This window comes from Hesperophylax consimilis, chromosome 12 (genome assembly GCF_061612785.1).
Source record: "Hesperophylax consimilis isolate HC1 chromosome 12, BYU_Hcon_1.0, whole genome shotgun sequence".
Taxonomy (NCBI): Eukaryota; Metazoa; Arthropoda; class Insecta; order Trichoptera; family Limnephilidae; genus Hesperophylax; species Hesperophylax consimilis.
In genome coordinates this window covers 37,020,062-37,038,818 of record NC_142847.1, presented here as the reverse complement: position 1 = coordinate 37,038,818, position 18,757 = coordinate 37,020,062, and positions in this window count along the sequence as shown.

Here is an 18,757-nt window from a genome sequence, read left to right as displayed (position 1 = left end):
CACATTTTCAGTAGATACAGCTGATCTGTACTTAAATCCTGTGTATTTGTCATACTTGGTAATGAACATTGAATGATTTTAAATTTCACGACAGGAAGTTGTTCACACTTATTCAAAGATTTACCAATAATTCCAGATAAAAAATTGCGGTCCAGTCGTGGTTCCGTCCATGTTCTCAGAGAGATGTCGCAAAATGAGTTCGTTTGCATGTAATTGACAGATAATCCACTGTAAAGGCCGTTTGAGATGTGATTCAAGGCGCCGAATAACACTTCTTTTGTACCCCGTATTAACTGCAGTCCGTGGCATCCAATTGCAACATTTTTTTCCAAAGCAATATCTTTCAAAGATAGTAATGAAATAATTCCATTACTTATTGCTTCAGATTTTCCGGTTTTTAATGAAATGTGTCCCATGTACTCGCTACCTGGTTCTTTTACTAAAATAACGTGTTCTTCAGTTAATATTTTTCGCCGGTTGTCCTCATGTTTAAAGTTTTGCCCTTCCGTCCGTCGAAGTATAAGCCAAATTGATTGGAATCGATTACTAACGGCTTACTAGTAAGGGCAGTTCTTTTCTTCATTCGAGCTCGTCAAATTTTACTCCTATCCACAACGCGAGATGTATCGTTCTGTGAAATTAAGCCAACATCTTGTAATACAGCGGAAACAATTGCAGCTCCTGCTCGATCTGAAATACAATATCTGTCTAATGTTCTGGCCACAACAGGAAAATCTTTCACCTCACGGTGAGAATTATTTGGTTGTGCTTCACTTTGCATTATTTTTTGAGGAATTGAAGACGAAGCACATTTTTTTGAGAGTCTAAAGTTTAAACTACTAGAAGAAATAGCGTCAGTATCCCGATCTACTAGATAATGTCTAGCGGATCGGAAACTTCGCCAAGATGATACGCGATACACTTCACTCTATTTGATACGCGTTTGGGGTAGAAGGATTCGTTCCTTGGGAATAGTTTAACTGTTCCTACAGTCCTACTTTATAATTATATTATAAAATAATAATGTAATTATATCATAGGTAGTAAATAAACACTCAATTTTTTTACATAATTATAAGCATTTCTAAGAATCGGGAGAACATTATTGGTGTTTTCAGTGTTTTTATCAAAAATTCAAAGTGGTGGCGATGTCGTAATTATAAATAAATATTTTTAATATTTTTTATTTAAGATAATTACATAACGGAGCACCAATCCCACGTATGCCGAATTCTATATTACGAAAAAAAAATTTCTCCATACTAGACCGCTCCACCTTATTGCACACGCCGATGCTCCTCAATTAATAAAAATAAATGAAGATACAATCTTCTTGCAGCGGCAAAGACAGCCAAGTCGTCCTGGCTACTTAGGGGGGGTTGACAAAAAAATTACAGATAAAGAGGAGAGAGTGTGCCTTAGAACAATCGAGGAAGAAAAACGGCGTACTAAATTTTTATCTGCGCCAACTCCTTCAACATCGTCTTACGAACCGTTACAAAACGAGTCATCTTCTGATTCTAACGAAGACACAAATTTAGAAGATTTTCCAAAACCGCTACAGAAAACTCGACTTGAAACTAGTAAAACGTTGATGCGAAAATACTAAATTACTCCAAACTTAGTCGCAGCGCTAGAAAGGTGCTAGTTAAGTATGAGAGATTCTGTTTTCATTCTTGAAGCTACTATTGAGGCGCTTGGATATGATATTGATCAGTTTCCAATAAGTAAGTCTTCAATTCAAAGAATTCGAGATACTACTTGATAATAATACTTGGAGATGACTATCGAGAGTTGTAAGAGCTCTCTGTGATATTTTTAGGCCGAGATACAGCGAGAAAATTAAAGATTCGGCCTCCAGGTGCTTTATGGATGGCAATGGCGCTTTATTCGTTGAAAATATCATTAATTTTTGCGCAATTTAAAATTACCGGTAGTGTTAATAGTAACTAAATAATTTGTTTATAACCACAAAATTTATTTATTTAATTTGTTATGACTAACCGGTTTCGTTTCGCAGATGTATCTTCGGGGTACAAAATTAAAACACATTTATTTTTGTACCCTAAAGATGCTTATGCTAGGCGAAACCGGTCGGTTATAACAAAATATGTAAATAATATTACGTGGTTATAAACAATGTGTTTTATTTTCATATAATAAAGAGTTAAACTTTATTGTATGGTTAAAAGGAAGAACCAAGAAACCTTTTTCTGTAAAAACAAATAAGTTTGAGTTTAAGAAGCAAATAATACACGAAGAAGTATAAGTTTGAATGACTGCCATTAAGAAAATATATATTTATTCTGAATAAGGTGCCCAACTTCCCCAAGTCAATAAACTTCCCTTGGAAATAATTCCTCTCGGGGTTGTATGCCGGAGTATTTCTCAAGACGTGAATTGTTAATGGAATAAAAGTTAGCTCGTTAAGCATTCGAGAAACAAATAGAAACAGATTTAATAAATCTCCCAGCTTATGGGACAAACCAACTCCTTTTCACACTTAGCGAAAAGAACCATTTTGTGTTTTCAAATCATTGAGTAACACAATGCTGTATCGTGCAATATCCAAAATTGATAACTGGAAAGTCTGTACCTACTGTTAAATTTTTATATTGAATTCGTTTCATGTACTAGTATTACTATTGACTAGTTCATAAAACTGGGAAGACTTCGGTGGCTAGGTCATGTGGAGAGAATGACCGAGCATCAAGAACCAAAGTCCCTGCTGAGCTCAAGACCGATAGGGAGAAGGAGCCTGGTAAGGGCAAGGTTAAGATGGAGCGACAACGTCCTCAAAGATTTGTCTGCCTTGGAGCTTCGAAACTGGAGAGAGCTGGCGCGAGACCGAGATGAGTGGAGGAAGACTCTTGAGGAGGCCAAGACCCACCAGGGGTTGTAGAGCCAAAAGTGATGATGATGATTACTATTGACTGATGAGAAATTATAGATATATAAAAAAATGTACGATCAAAAAAGCGACTTCATACAGGGACATGATGACGTGTGATTATTATTCGAAGAATCTCCCATTGAATTACCGGTAAAACCAACCAAGCAATCCAACGGTTTCAAAGACCCCGCATTTCAAATTTCTACTGAAATATAACATAAACTTTATGTGTTTAAGCTTTTAAAAAGTATTTTTGTCACGCATGTTAATTAAAATCATTTTTTGATATTAATATTCAAGTCATCATCTTATTGAACAATTACTTCGAAGCTTTAAGTAAGTGGACTCTTAGCCGGTTTATAAACGGAGTCAAGAGGATCTCTAACATGTTATTTATTGGTTAGCGCAAGTCTAATCGGTCTATTCCAGAAACTGCCATCGCGTGCTAGTGAAGACTTTTGTTACATCGCGTGAGTAGTTTCTATATTAAATGAGAATGTTGAGTGACTGTCGTTAAAGACTAAATAACAGAAAATCTAATCATCTACCATCCACACTTCCTTAATACTATAATAATAATAATAATTGGATAATTTGTAGAGCGCCGTTTTTGTGAAAAATCACCTCAAGGGCGCTGTACAATTTATTTCCTAGGATCTACATTTGTTATTTAGAAAAGATACCAAAACATACTTACCTGGCAAGTCACTTCCGACAAACACACTTATATTAAAATGTTTATGCTTATAAAAGATAAAACTGCACGCAGAGGACACTATATAAAAAAACACTGGTCATCGCATGACCTTAAGTCTGCTTTAGTTTTTATTTTAATTTAACTGTATTTTAACTGTCTTAAAAAGCCTACAAATTGTTAGTTGTTATCATTTTTATTTATTCATTTTTAATTATTATTTTTATTTATTTTATTTTATTTTTAGTATTTTTTTTTTGCATTTCGTTAATTTAAATTGCCGTCGACTGTGAAAGTGGAGGTTTCTGAAATTATGGATACGACTGTCTGAAAAGGTGCGTTTTAAGTTTAGACCTAAATTCTGTCGAGTCTGCGATCATTCTCAAATCATGTGGTAGTCCATTCCAGGCTTCAGGTCCTGACACAGCGAAAGCACGCTCACCGAACTTAGTATCTGGTGTGCGTTTTAGTTCCTTCAACCTTCCGATAGCTGATGACGTTGCTGACCTAAGGGTTGACTGTCGGGAATTGGAATCTTCTGGAATACACAATTCTGATAAGTAAGCCGGAACCATTCCGTTAAGTGACTTAAATACCATCCAGCATACCTTGAACTGGATTTTTTCAGGACATTTGAGCCAGTGCAGATTTTTGAGATGCTCTGAAATGTGGGAGTATTTAGATACTCCGGTGATAAGCCTTGCCGCGGCGTTGAAAACGGATTGTAATTTGTTGATTTGACATTTGGGGAGACTTGCATATATTCCGTTGCAATAATCTAGACGTGAAACGACATAGGAATTGACTAGCAATTTAGTCGCCTCTGTTGGCAGATTTTTCCGCACTGCTTCAATTTGCCTTAATTGAAAGAACCCCGTGCTTACAGTTCTGTTCACCTGAGTTTTAAGGGAAAAATTAGCGTCCAGATTGACACCCAGTAATTTGATGCACGTTTTTGGAGTGATGTCACTTCCTGAAATGGTTATTGGGGAGTTTTCAATGTTATGCTGACGTCTGCTTGTAGCAGTTCACAGAAACTCAGTCTTTGTGGGATTCAGTTTCAATCTATTTGAGGTCATCCAGCGAGTAATTGCTTCTATACACTCAGTTATACGAATTTTTAGACTGTTTATTTCTTCTGGTAAGCAGTAAAAATAAACTTGCTGGTCATCAGCGTAGCAGTGAGATAGAAGGCCAAATGATTCGATTATTTTAGCGACATCATTTGTGAAGAGGATGAAGAGTAGTGGGCCCAGAACGGACCCTTGGGGTACTCCAGATGAAAGGGTTGCATACCCTTCTTACCTTCCCCGATCTCCTCTTCTTCCCTTTCTTCCTCCCACTCCCTTCAGCCTTATAACATACCCCAATAGCGACGTCACAATACCACGGGGATCTTTTAACTCCAAGGGTCACTGCAAAAAAACAGTTCCATTCCCTTAAATAACTTAAAGCAGTTACTCAGAATCTAGTACAATTAGTGGATCTATTGCCTGTCTTATTTGGATTTCATGCGCTTTTGGTGGAAAATCATAAAAATAATTAACAACACAAAATACTTTTGACTTGTTAAATTATTCGACTGCCCCGATCACTATTTACCATAAGAAAGACGTGATACCTCCCATATGTGGCGTGCAGTCTATAGAGGTGGAAACTTTATGACTCTACCTTAAGAAAAAGGAATGAAAAAATAATAGAAAATTTTTGAAAGTCGACAATTTTCCGATCAAAATGAATGTTTCCCATGATTTTGCTAAGGTACTTAAACCTACGCAATCAGCGGAAATGACAATAAAATGGACATTTCTTTAAAATTCCCTGCACAATATTGTTTTCACGTGCAATTTTAAAACTATATACAACCTACCACCGTAAAAGCCACTGATGAATAAAACTGTATCGATCTACTGAGTTATACAATATTCAACAATCACAACGCATAAAATTCTGTCAAACTCTGAAAATGATGACGCAGTTTCTGTTCGTTTCAATGAATTCCTAATGAATAAATATTAGAATCGGACTAAGGAATTGCCTGGGAGAGATTACTGATCCTACAACAGTCCCCCTGACATAAAAGTTTCACGAAGATTTCACTCTCCATGCCAAAAGCAAACGAAACTTGGCAAGCAGTACCAAGCAGCCGAGGAAGTTGATTTATCTCAAAGTTCGTTTCTTTCTTCTCGTAGGACCAACACCACTGTTACCAGCTCTAGGGGGAAACTTGGAAAGTGAATAACTGAGAATTAAAAGTAAAAGTCAATGTTCGTTTTAATTTATTCAAGAAAGAGTTGAATCATAATGTCTGAATTAATTAGTGTAGACACAGTTGGGCCGGGGATTAAATTGTTAGGGAAGAAGTATTGAACTTTCGGCGAGAGTAATATTTTCATACTGCCTGAAAGCCTGACAACAATGATGGGAGAGAACAAAAGAATTATTCAAATAATAAAGCTGAACACTAAAAATGAAATCGTTTTTTTTTACATGTAAAAAAGTGTTGGAGCTGTAGATAAATTGATAAATAACTATATATTATCAACAATCAAGACGGATTTTCGTTTTCAATAGAAATTTCGCTGCAAAATCTAACCTTAAAAAAACTAAACCTTGAATACAAGTGTTAAGAGACGTACCTGATTTACTTTAACCAGTGACTCCTGATATCATTTGGAGTCAAATATTTTAGTGACGTTTTCATTTCGGGCAAAATTTTTTTGTTAAAAAAAAAAAAAAACAATAAATATCGTTTGTGTGTCGGTCACTGGTCACTGGTCACTTAACCGAGTAACCGGTTGAGTGACCACCCCGAGCCTAACTGTCCACAATACCTACCTACTGTTTTTCACGTGTTTTGTTGAAATCTTTCAAATTGGTACAAATCGTACTTACACATCGGTTAATCGGATTTCAAAGCGCCACCAACTATCCGATTACCCAGGCATTTGAGTTTATTATCATTCTGTTATCTAAGTCATCTATCGTTGCATAAGCAACACTTTGTTCAATTCAATTCAATTTATTTATTATGTTTTCAAAAATTACAGAATTGTTCATATTAATTTATTTTTCAATACATTTGCTATGGAAAATTCTTACATAAATATAGAAGGTGGGTATGTCAACTATACTAGTAAAAACAGAGCTTGCCTCTTAAAGTATAATGAATTCTGTTCCACAGAAAGATTGCTCTCCCCACCGGCATGACCCTTGGAAAGTTAGTCCTGAAGGCCGGTGGTAGTAGGATCAATTCGAATATGGTCTGGTTATTTAAAACCCTGGAGTATTTTTTCCTTTTTTTAAATTAGTAACAAATTTTTCAGCTTTAATTCTGAGACCTATAAACATTATTAAACAAAATATCATTTCGGTTACCTAAACCTGTTTCTTAATAAATAACATTGTTAAATTTGTACGTAATTCTAAAATTAAAAAAAAATACATAGTTTATTATTTTAAATTAGTTCAATTAATTTATTCCGCCGTTTTTACCGCCGTTAGTTGTGTAATGGAGAGCATAGTTGACTTCCAAACAGTTAATCAGGGTTCGTTTCTCGGCCGTGGAAAATTATAATTTTTTTTATTTTAAATATTATATTTACTTCTTTTAATATATCCTGTATTTTTCTACTGGTTTGCGTCAGTTTAAATAAAGTAGACAAGAGTGATGTTCTCTTCAAAAATATTGTGAATAATAAATGGAACGGGCACATTGACGATGATGCTGATGTTATTAACGCTGCAGCGATATCGGAAGCACTTCCAGCCAATAGTAATTAAGCTCTACGAACAAATCCCTGCACGTATAATCCAAAAGTACAACTGAAACAAAGCCCCGACCAAATAAAAGCCTCTCTCGCATAAATCTAAATGTTTATTGATCAGTATCGGGGCATATTGCACCGCCCATCAGGAGGAGTGTACTCCCTGAATGCACGCACCGCGCAACAACTACGAATAGTGGGGTATTTACATGGTACACCCAGCCAAATGGTCGGTGCTGCGGAGCTCAAAGAGAAAATACGCAAATGTGAAGCATTTGAAATTCATTAAGCAGTCCTTTTGGAACAATACCTTTTCATATATTTACAGAATTAATCCACTATCAAGGGGATGTCGTGAACAATTCGCCCTATGTCATTATTTTAGGACAATTTTGATATTTTATTCAAATGTAAAAATCAAATATCACATTCTGGTGGGATTTATCGGGGACACCACCACATTTGGGGTAGAATTATTATTTTCCAGTAGTTCTCGCAGTTAGGCTGGGGTGTTTTGAGTTCTTTCGCAATTTAATCCAAGCTGAGAAGGGTTGAGAATTTGTGACCTTTCAAATGTAATAAAATGAAAAAGTGCTAATAGTCGATTTTATGGTCATTAATAATTTAATAACATTTTTAATTTAAAAAATGTAATGGAGTTTAGACACCCCAACCTCAGGCAAGCAACCTGCGGCTGAGGATCTTTTGAAAAATTCAAATGTTGACATCGCGTCTTGCATCGTGTATGCCTGTACTTTTAGGACATCGCGTCTCGCTTCGTTTGTGCCAGTACTTTTAAAGTCAAGGTAGAATGATAAAGGATATGCAGCCACATTTTAATCGGCCAACCAAAAACATTATATAATCATATTAATTTATTGTCCTTTTCAAACTTCGGAGGTGAATTATTGCAAATAGAAAATACGGATTTTCATAAAATACAACTCATTATTAATTTTCTTTAAATAACACTTTCAATGTTTTATATAACAGGTACACATTTAGCTTTTTATTGACTGTTTAAAATTTGCCTAATAACTTTTTGCATAATAATGCAAACAGTGGGAAATTTCACAGCTGAAAACGTCAAATCAAATGAAATGCTGGTGTATATTCTTTTATTCACAATACACCAAAAACAGCATCGGCGACAGCAAAGATTCTTGTGGCATCCCTGTATTGATTTGGTGCGCAGAAGAAGAAGAGCCGTCAACTACGGTTTGAATTGTTCTTTCTTTCAGAAAGTTGGCAGTCCAACTATATAGGGATGAATGAATCCCATACGATGGTCACTTTCCCACAACCCCCTGGTGCATATCAACCCCCTATCAAAGCCTTTGGAGATATCTAACCCGACAGTTTGAGTTTCTCCAAAACGTTCCAAGTACCACCCCCCAAATATGCGTTTGATTCTTGTGGTGTATGTGTGTAAGGGGGACAGCATGAGAGCGAGACAGCGAGTACGAGACGTATATAAGAGATCGTATGAGCGGGAATGAGCCTCTCAGTCCAGAACCGTGATAGTCTTCTTTCAAATAAATATTATAATACAAGCATTGTTATTATTGAGTATGTAGAGTTAACATACGTTACAGTGGCGCAGCACGGTAGTTCGTAAATTATTAAAAGTTTACGGAGAATCAGATGATTCAAGAAGATTATTCGAATTTTTGGTGATCACAGTATAGTCTGGCGCTTTTGGGCGTTGGATCGCTAAATTTTGAAGGAAGAAGAAGAATAATAAAAGGCTATCAAATTGGAGAATTCACACGCAGCCGAGGCGAGCACGCAGATCGGGCCGGGCAAATTGCGCGGTAAAAACGCAATTTTACACGTGTGTGGGAGCCGACATTGCAACATTTTGTCGAGAGTACACCGTTACACGGGGTACGCAGAAGATCCAGGATTAAGATCGGCATCAAGGGTGAATTGGCCGGAATCCGGGACCGGGGTTCTGTCGCTACAGCGGGAAGGAAGACCTTGGAAGGTGATCGTGTCCGCAGCTGAAGGGAGACGGAGCCAGAAAAGGGTGCTGAGACGTTGGTGATTCACAGGCTCAGGGCAGGGGCTCGGAGCATAACCTCTGGAAGGGCTGAGATACGTATATTTTATTCAACTTGTTTCAGTTCTTCTCCCAATGGAGGCGATTTGTAAGAATTTGGGGACGTTCTGTTACAGAACGGGAGACTGGTCATTGTTCAGGGAACGATTGGATCAGGCCCTCATTTTAAATGATGATAAGTTGTTGTCACCAGAACGCAAAAGAGCATTTTTGCTGAGTTGCCTCACGGAAGAAACTTTCTCTCTATTATGTGATTTATGTTTTCCAAAAAAGGTTTCTGTTTGTTCTTTTGAAGATTTATGTAAATTATTTGATTCACATTGCAAACCAGTTAAAAATATTTTTGAGTCTCGTGAATTATTTTATAAATGTAAACAGTTTCCTAGCGAATCCGTTAAAGATTACGCGGCTAGATTGAGAGGGTTAAGTTTATCTTGTAATTTTGAGCTGAGATTGGAACCATGTTTAAAGGACATATTCGTTATTGGGATTTTTAATGAAAAATTGAAACACAAGCTATTCGTAGAGGCAATCAATACTTCTTTTACGGATTGCATTAATCTAGCGGCGACGTGGGAACATGTTGTGGCTTTTAAAAAAGTAAATCCGAATTTAAATGTTGTTCATAAGGAAAGCGAGTATTTCCATAAATCCAGGAAAGATAGTCCTTCCAGGAATAAAAATTCAATGCGGAGTAAATCACCGGTTAATGGTACGTTAAAAACTTGTTTTTTGTGTGGAAAAAAAATCATTTGCAAAGAGATTGCTGGAAAAAAATTTTGTGTAATCATTGTAACAAATCGGGTCATCCTAGTAATTTGTGTAAATACAATAAAAATTATGTAGGTACTAAAAATAAACGGTTGAATTCGGTGTTCGTGGTTAATAATAATGTGGGGCCGGAACCCACATATATAGATTTGTTAATTGGTAACATAATATTGCCGGCGTTGGTAGATACGGGAGCTGCGATAAACGCGATACCATATGAAGTGTATTTAAGATATTTTGTTTCTTACGATTTAGAAAAGTATAATGTTCATTTGTCAGGGTATGACGGAACGCAGTTAAATGTTTTAGGTAAAGTGAATTTAGAGGTGTCATTTTTAGGTAAAAGTGCGAAAATACAGTTCGTAATAATTAAAAATGGTAATTCTACAATAGTTGGTAGAGATTTTTTACAAGTTTTCGGTATCGGATTAAGTGGAATAAATTCTGTAAAATTCAGTGAGATTAATTGTGATAATCATCTTGTTTTTCGTGAAAGTTTAAAGAAGAAATATGCTCATGTTTTTTCAGAAAAATCGGGTAGGCTTAAAAATTATGAGGCAAACATTGAAGTTAATTCGGACTTTAGGCCAAAGTTTGTAAATCCGAGGCCATTACCTTTTAGTTTACGTGAGAAAGTAGAGATAGAGTTACAGAGAATGTTGCATGAAGACATTATTGAAAAGGTAGAAATAAGCGATATTGCAAGCCCGATTGTTGTTGTAAAAAAGAAAGACGCTTCAATTAGGATTTGTACTGATTTCAAAACAACATTGAATCCTATGTTAGCGAAGTTGAAATACCCACTACCTCGTATTGACGATTTAATTTCATCTCTGAATGGTGCAAAATATTTTGCTAAGATAGACTTACGAAATGCATTTGGACAAATTTCATTGAACGAAAAGTCTAGAAAATTATGTGTGATTAGTACGCATATAGGTTTATTTGCATATAAAGTATTGCCTTTTGGCTTAAGCACGAGTCCGGCCATCTTTATGCAAGTCATTACGGCGATAGTTGGTGGACTTAGGAACGTTCGTGTATTTTTAGATGATCTACTTTTATTTGGGAATTCTAAAGAGGAATTATTTTCTATTTGTGAAGCAGTACTTAGCAAGTTAAGTGATTGCGGATTAACTATTAATGAAAATAAGTGTTCTTTTCTAGAAACAGAGATAGAATATTTAGGTTATAGAATTTCGCAGAAAGGAGTTATGCCTTTAGAAAATAAAATATATGCTATTACCCAAATGAGTGTACCGAAAAATGTTTCGGAACTTAGAAGTTTGCTGGGAGTTATTTCCTACTATAGGTCTTTTATACAGAATGTGTCAGGTATTTTGTCTCCTTTATACCAATTGTTGAAAAAAGGGATAAAATTTGTATGGTCTCAGGAATGCAATATTGCGTTTGAGCAAGTTAAGAAACTGCTGACGTCAGACAATATTTTGGTGCATTTTGACCCACAATTACCTATCAAGCTAATTACAGACGCGAGTGATATAGGTATATCTGCTATTATATGTCACGTATATGAGAATGGCATGGAAAGACCGATTGCATTCGCTAGCCGTTTATTGTCAAAAACGGAATTGAGGTATTCCATTCTAGATAAGGAAGCGTGTGCAATAGTATTTGGTTTAAAAAAATTCTTTCAATATTTATATGGTAATAAATTCGTTCTAACTTGTGATAATAAAGCTTTGGTACATATTTTGAACACTGAAAAACAAGTGCCAATACTAGCGGCAAATAGGCTACAGCGCTATGCGTTGATTTTACAAACATTTGACTATAATATAGAATATGTCAAGTCGGGTGAGAACAAAGCGGATTTCTTATCTAGATTGCCGGTTAATAGTAATGATAATTTAAGTGATTGTATCGACGAGGTCGACGGTAGCGAATATTTCTTAAATTATATTGGTAGTCTGAACGTTGATAAGATTGAATCGGATTTTTTAAATATAATTGAGGCGGAAACGACAATTTCAAAAGAAACGATGAAGCAGTTTTCGATTAAAGATGTAAACATAGCAAGCATTACTGGGTTCGTAATCAATGGTTGGCCGGATAAAAAGTTTTTAAAGGATGACTTGTTAAAATTCTGGTATTTTAGAAATAAATTATCGACTTATGACTCGTGTTTATTTTATAATAATAAATTTGTGGTTCCGAGGGAATTAAGGGAAATCATATTGAATTTCATACATCAATCGCATTTAGGTATTGTTAAATCTAAAAATCTTGCTCGAAATTATTTTTTTTGGTTAGGTATGAACTCAGAGGTAGAAGCAACTGTGAAGCAGTGCGTTCGATGCTTGGAGTGTTTACCCACTCCATGTAAAGTTGAGTTACAGCCGTGGCCAATCAGTGGATTAATATGGAATAGATTGCATATTGATTTCATGGGACCTTTTGGTGGTTACAATTTTTTGATAATCGTTGATGCAACTACAAAATGGATAGACTGTCACATCGTAAATAAAGTAGATTCGTTTTGTACAATAAAAGTTTTGAAAAGATTATTTTCTAATTTCGGAATTCCGGAGCAGATAGTAAGTGACAATGGTACAGCGTTCACTTCAACAGTTTTTAAGGAATTTTGTCATAATTTTAATATTAAATCGTTGACATCTCCTGTCAACCATCCAGCTTCTAACGGACTTGCCGAAAATGGGGTTAGAACGGTAAAGAATTTAAAAAAAAAATTATGATAAATAATAAATTGCCTGCTGATTTTGAGGATAAACTTTTAACATTTTTGGTTGATATTAGGAATACGCCTTCTATGTCTACGGGGATTGAACCTAGTAAATTAATTTTGGGAAGGAAAATTAGATCAATTTTTAATACAATCATTCCAATATTAGATAATGTTGAAGGTCAAGGTTTTAAAGGGATTGATAACACGATTAAAGATAAGATGTTATTGAGTCAGCAAAAACAAAAAAAGTATTATAGAGGAAAAAAAATTAAAAAGTACTTTGATGTTGGATCTAAAGTTTTAACCAGGGATTTGAGAAGTGATAAAAACAAATGGATTTTAGGAGAAATTTATAAAAGATTGGGGAATAGGGTTTATTTAGTAAAAATTATGTCTACAGGACAAGTGTGGAAACGCCACCATGATCAAATTTCAGAGAGGAAGGTTAGGTGGGGGGAGAGTGACAGGTCTGATGATTTGCTGGACCTGGGTCCACTCTCGGACGTGGACATGACCAAGTTTCCTAATTCCTCTGATTTTTGCAGGTCACCTACACCATGGGAGGGGAGGTTACGCCCTCGAGGACAACGCCCATGCTACACCGAATGAAGAGTCAAGAACATACATAATTACATATAAATTGGAAATTAAATACATAATGGAAATAATTAAATATATTTGGCTTATATAAATTTGTAAAAATAAAAAGATGTAATTATGATTTAAGTGTGGGGGTGTGGTGTATGTGTGTAAGGGGACAGCATGAGAGCGAGACAGCGAGTACGAGACGTATATAAGAGATCGTATGAGCGGGAATGAGCCTCTCAGTCCAGAACCGTGATAGTCTTCTTTCAAATAAATATTATAATACAAGCATTGTTATTATTGAGTATGTAGAGTTAACATACGTTACAATTCTCTAGCAGGTTTTGACGAAATCCATAATGCTGATTGCCTGGGATGTTGTGATTCCTGAAGAATGTGAGCAACTTGTTATAAATCACCCTTTCCAATACCTTTGAGAGTATGGAAGTCATGACTATGGGGCGCTAATTGGAAAATCGGAGCAGTTTTCTTTCTTAGGGATTGAGTGGACATTGCCCTTTTCCAACGATCTCTCACATTTCCACTTTTGAGTGAAAGTTTAAATATTTTTTTAGAGCACCGGGGTTAATTCTGCATAACACCTCTTAAGGACCAGGGCAGGTATTCCGTCTTCCCCGCTGGCTTTATCGATTTTCAACTCGTTCAAGACGCAGAAAAAATCCTTGTTCCGGATCTTTGATTCTTTCATTTGGAAAGAATCAAAGTTCGGTGCGGAATGGAAGGGAGAGTCTCTTCGTTATCTTTCTCGCGGGCCGAATTATCCAGCCGGCCATCGAGCTTGGTCAAAGGTGGAAAATCGGTTTTGCAGAAATTTCTCCCAATTGAACCAGCGAGCGACTAGAAAGAACAGCTACCGGTGGGGCAGTCTGCCAGTTTTTTTGGCAATTATTTGATCGCGTTCGCTCTTAGTTTTATTAAGAGTTCTTTTGCAATCCTTTGCCCGTTTTCGATATTCCGAAAGTTTATCCATAGAGCCAATTTTACGGAATGCATTATAAGCCGTGTTTTTTGGTTTGACTCCTCCAGAACAACGATGGTTAAACCACGGCTCTATGCCTGATCCAGAAGATTTGACGGAGAAGGGAATGTAGAAATCAGTCGCAGATATGATTAACTGTCGCACTGCGCGTGCATAAATGTTGACCTCGCGTTCTCTGAGCTAAATCAGACCGCACTCCGAGGAAAGGTGCTGAATAATGACCACATGCCGTCTCATTTTGCTGCTCTGTAGTTTTGAGTTACCAGGAATGGTATTAAATTAATCAACCCACTTATAAGACAATAAAAATTCTTCTTTTGTTTATAAAATACAACCGTATTAAATATTTTAAAAAGGTTCCGTTTCTTGTAAGCTAGTAGACTGTCGCGTGCCATAAAAGGCATTCCATTTACCGCCTTTAAAGAAACGAAGTCAATGGTAGCACGATCCACATTATAAGCAAGCTTCTAATTGCCATCACATTGTGAAAAATATATATTTGGAAGCTAAACTAAACTTTGTTGCTAAACAAGAAAATATTATATTATTTTGAATGTTGGTTTTATTCATGTGTCACTAGTAGTACTTAATAGCCAGGTACTTTCACATCTTCCTCTTTACTATCTCCTTCCCATCTCCACTACCTTTAGCGTCACATACCCCAATTGGGGATACCATAGACTCACTGACTCCAGATGGTTGGGAGCAGTTGGGACTCTTCTGCAGTTTCATATAAATAAAGTAAGGTACTACCTGGCCTTACTCAAAATTTCTTTTCTTTCTAAATTGGAATAAAAATTTCAATATCTTGTTTTTTTCAATTTCCAGGATATTTCAATGAATTATTGCTCATGGTGAAAATTCAAATGCCAGCTCACAATAATTGCATTCACCTTTAAAATCCAAGCGGAAACATTTGTTCGAAATTTCAAAACTCAAACTCACAATTCTGAGTTTTAAGCGAGACATACAAACACATTTGCTTTACACACAAGGCTTTATTTTCAATCAAGCAAATTTGCACTTCGCTCCAATCCCAAAAGCAAAATCCGCAATCCTTATATAATATTTCATCTTAAATCTTTTAATATAATCCGCTAAACAACATTTGGCGACAGGCCTGGCCGATAAATCTCCAGCCATCCTTTCGCGTTATTCAGTTTCTGCCGCCATTGTTGTGTGGGCCTTTTTCTTCGTTTGCTAGTAAGTGCCGCCGAGCCGTGCTGCGAGCAAACATCGTCAGTACAGACAGCACAGTTATGAAAAATACAGAATGGGAATTATGAGAAATGTGTGATTTACGGGAATATGAATTTTTCACATTTTTGCTTAACGGTTGCTGTTAGTCGTTACATGTTTGAATATCGATGCAAAACACAATAAAAGTATGGTTATTATTGAAAATCTAACGATTTAATGATAATTATTATTATTGAATAATTTATTTAGCTCCATTTTTGTAAAAAATCACTTCGAGAGCGCTGTACAATTTATTGCGAGTTCTTAGGCTCTTTCTAATTTTATTATTTACAAACAGATACAGAAAAACATACTTACCCGGCAAGTCTCTCCAGATAAACACATTTATACTTTTTTTAAATAACGACGCACGCAGAGGAACTATAGTAAAAACACTCGACTTTTCATTTGCTATTTTACTCTCCATTATTATTGATATATCATTTAATAGACTATCATTAGCAAAAGTAGAGTTAATATTTATTTAAAAGACTAGAGAATGTATAACTCTTTAGGACTGGAGACATTTTATGAAGCGGCATTAAAAAGCTAACAAATGTTTAGGTGTTTTTTAATTCGTGTACACATCAAGCTATTTACAATTTCGCGGACCATGAAAATGAAAGGTTTCTGACTTTATGGATATGACTGACTGAATGTGAGTTTTAAGTTTAGCTCTGAATTCTGTCAGGTTTGTGATCATTATTAAATCATGTGGCAGTCCATTCCAGGCTTTAGGTCCTGACACTACGAAAGCACGCTCACCGAACTTAATATCTGGTGTGAGCAATGTGAGCATATCACAAAGTTTATAGCAATATTTACATTTTTAAATCTTAAAAAAATATTCCAATATAAAATACTAAAAATGCTAACAAGTACATTTATATTTGAATAGTAGTCAAATAATTTGCTCTTGTGGGTAGAATGTATATTATTGTTATTTTCGCTGTGACCCAAGTTACTATCAGAAAGGTAATGATTAAAAAGACAAGACACGAAGCAGCAAGCTCACGAAGGCGTAATAATACCTTTAGACACATGTTTATCATAAAAGTTACAAAAATAAAAATGTAATTAATTAGCCAAAATAATGTAATTGTATTACATTTGGACATACGTACCTACGTAAACAATAAATAATAATATGACCGTTGACATTGGCATGGAACTGCACTCACGAAGGGTTTTGAAGTAAAATGCAGCTTCGTCGTCTACCAACTCTTTCCAAGGAATATCAATTTGATTTTTTTTGTTCAATTTATTTATCAATTTTATTTTAGCCATTTGTACATCCAAGTATACAAAAATCAAATTCATTATAACTTATGTACATGAATACATTTTATCATTATTTATTACATTTTGTGATTAATATAGTTCCTAAAATCCAGCTTGAATCTATCAATTTGTTAACTTTTTAGACTTTATAGTTTATAATTGTTTATTGTGTATTGGCTTTGCACTTGATTTATTATTGTGTGGATTAAATATTGAAAAATATGATTGCATTGATATTTTTGTCGCTCTAATTTGATAATGATATAATCAATACATCGAATAACTTTATTATTTTGTAGGTAGGTAACTACATAAATTTCATAATTTTTCATTTTACGTAATGCTGAAAAAGTTCTAAAATTAACAATAATTAACATTCAAGCGTATTTAGGGGATTCGCCTTCAATCTTATAAGTCTTCTATAAATATATTTAATATTATCATGCAACAAACTAAACAAAAATATTCGATAAAAATAGCATGATTAAATACAGAGTTTTTAAACACATATTTACTAGAAAATCTGATTCTAATCAAGATTCACCCAAATCAGTAAATTCCTTCGGAATACCGAGTATTTTTGAATAACTGATCGTACCCGGACATCATATTCCGTGGATTAAAATATGTTTATAACAAGATTTTAAAATAGATTTTATCACAGCCCCACTTTGAACGCCAATTTATGACAATTTTTTTTTTTTTTTTTTTTTTAAAGAAAGACAAACATTCCCGGGTTACGAATAACCCAACAATGTTTGAAAATCTCCTACTACCATCACAGAAAGCCGAAAATGTTGCTTGTGTTGTGATGGAGGACTTAGCTAAGCTTAACTTTTATAAGGATGCCGTAAAATGTGTGGGCGAGAAAATATTGGAGCTCTCACGGTTTCGTCTTGTTACATGTTTTATTTCGGATATCCCTATCAATCTTTATTTGCATGCATTTTATGTATTTTGGGTTCGATTTGTATTGGACATAAAGATGCTAGACATCAAGTGTTTCTACTTTTGCCATGGTGTTTCGAGCATTACTTCATAGTATATTGAGTATTCAAATCATAAAATGCCCCACGTTCAGAAGTTTAATACCTTATTTCTTACGTTATAGACGCAACGTGCAACTTTTACATTATCACTAGCCCGAAGCTTTTCCCTATTCCAAGCAAACACCTGCACCAACACACCTGCAAATATGTGTACAGCGTGCACCCATACATGCATGTAAAGCGCAGCTCATTTTTCTATGGGGAAAGTTTTTGGGAATTCCGGGCAGGTACAGCAAGTTGTTCCGTCAGAAGCTCGCACTAGGAAACTTGGGTTCATATGTAAAGATTATGTCTATAGAAGAACTCTGACGGGTGCAATAAAACGGTCTTAAAAGTTCATGCAAATTTATAGGTCGCGTACCTACTTTTTTTAAAGTTTTTTAAACGTTTTCATAAAATAATTCAACTTTTTAATAGTACATCATCTTCATCATACGCATTGGCAATCTTCTGCTTAATGACCGGCTAGTGACTGAGTTTACGAATGCTTCTGGTTCTCATCCGGGCGCATGAGCCGGGTGAATTCAATACCTCTCCGGCAGAGATGTTGGGTTGACGGTACCCATTCTCACCTCCCAATTAAAAAAATATTATTATTGCAGAAATTAAATGACAAATTTAATCATTTAAAGTGGAGATGTTCCGTCACGCCGATTTGCTTTTGACAGGCCGTGTGCTAACCAATAGTATGGTCAGAATTTGAACTGTA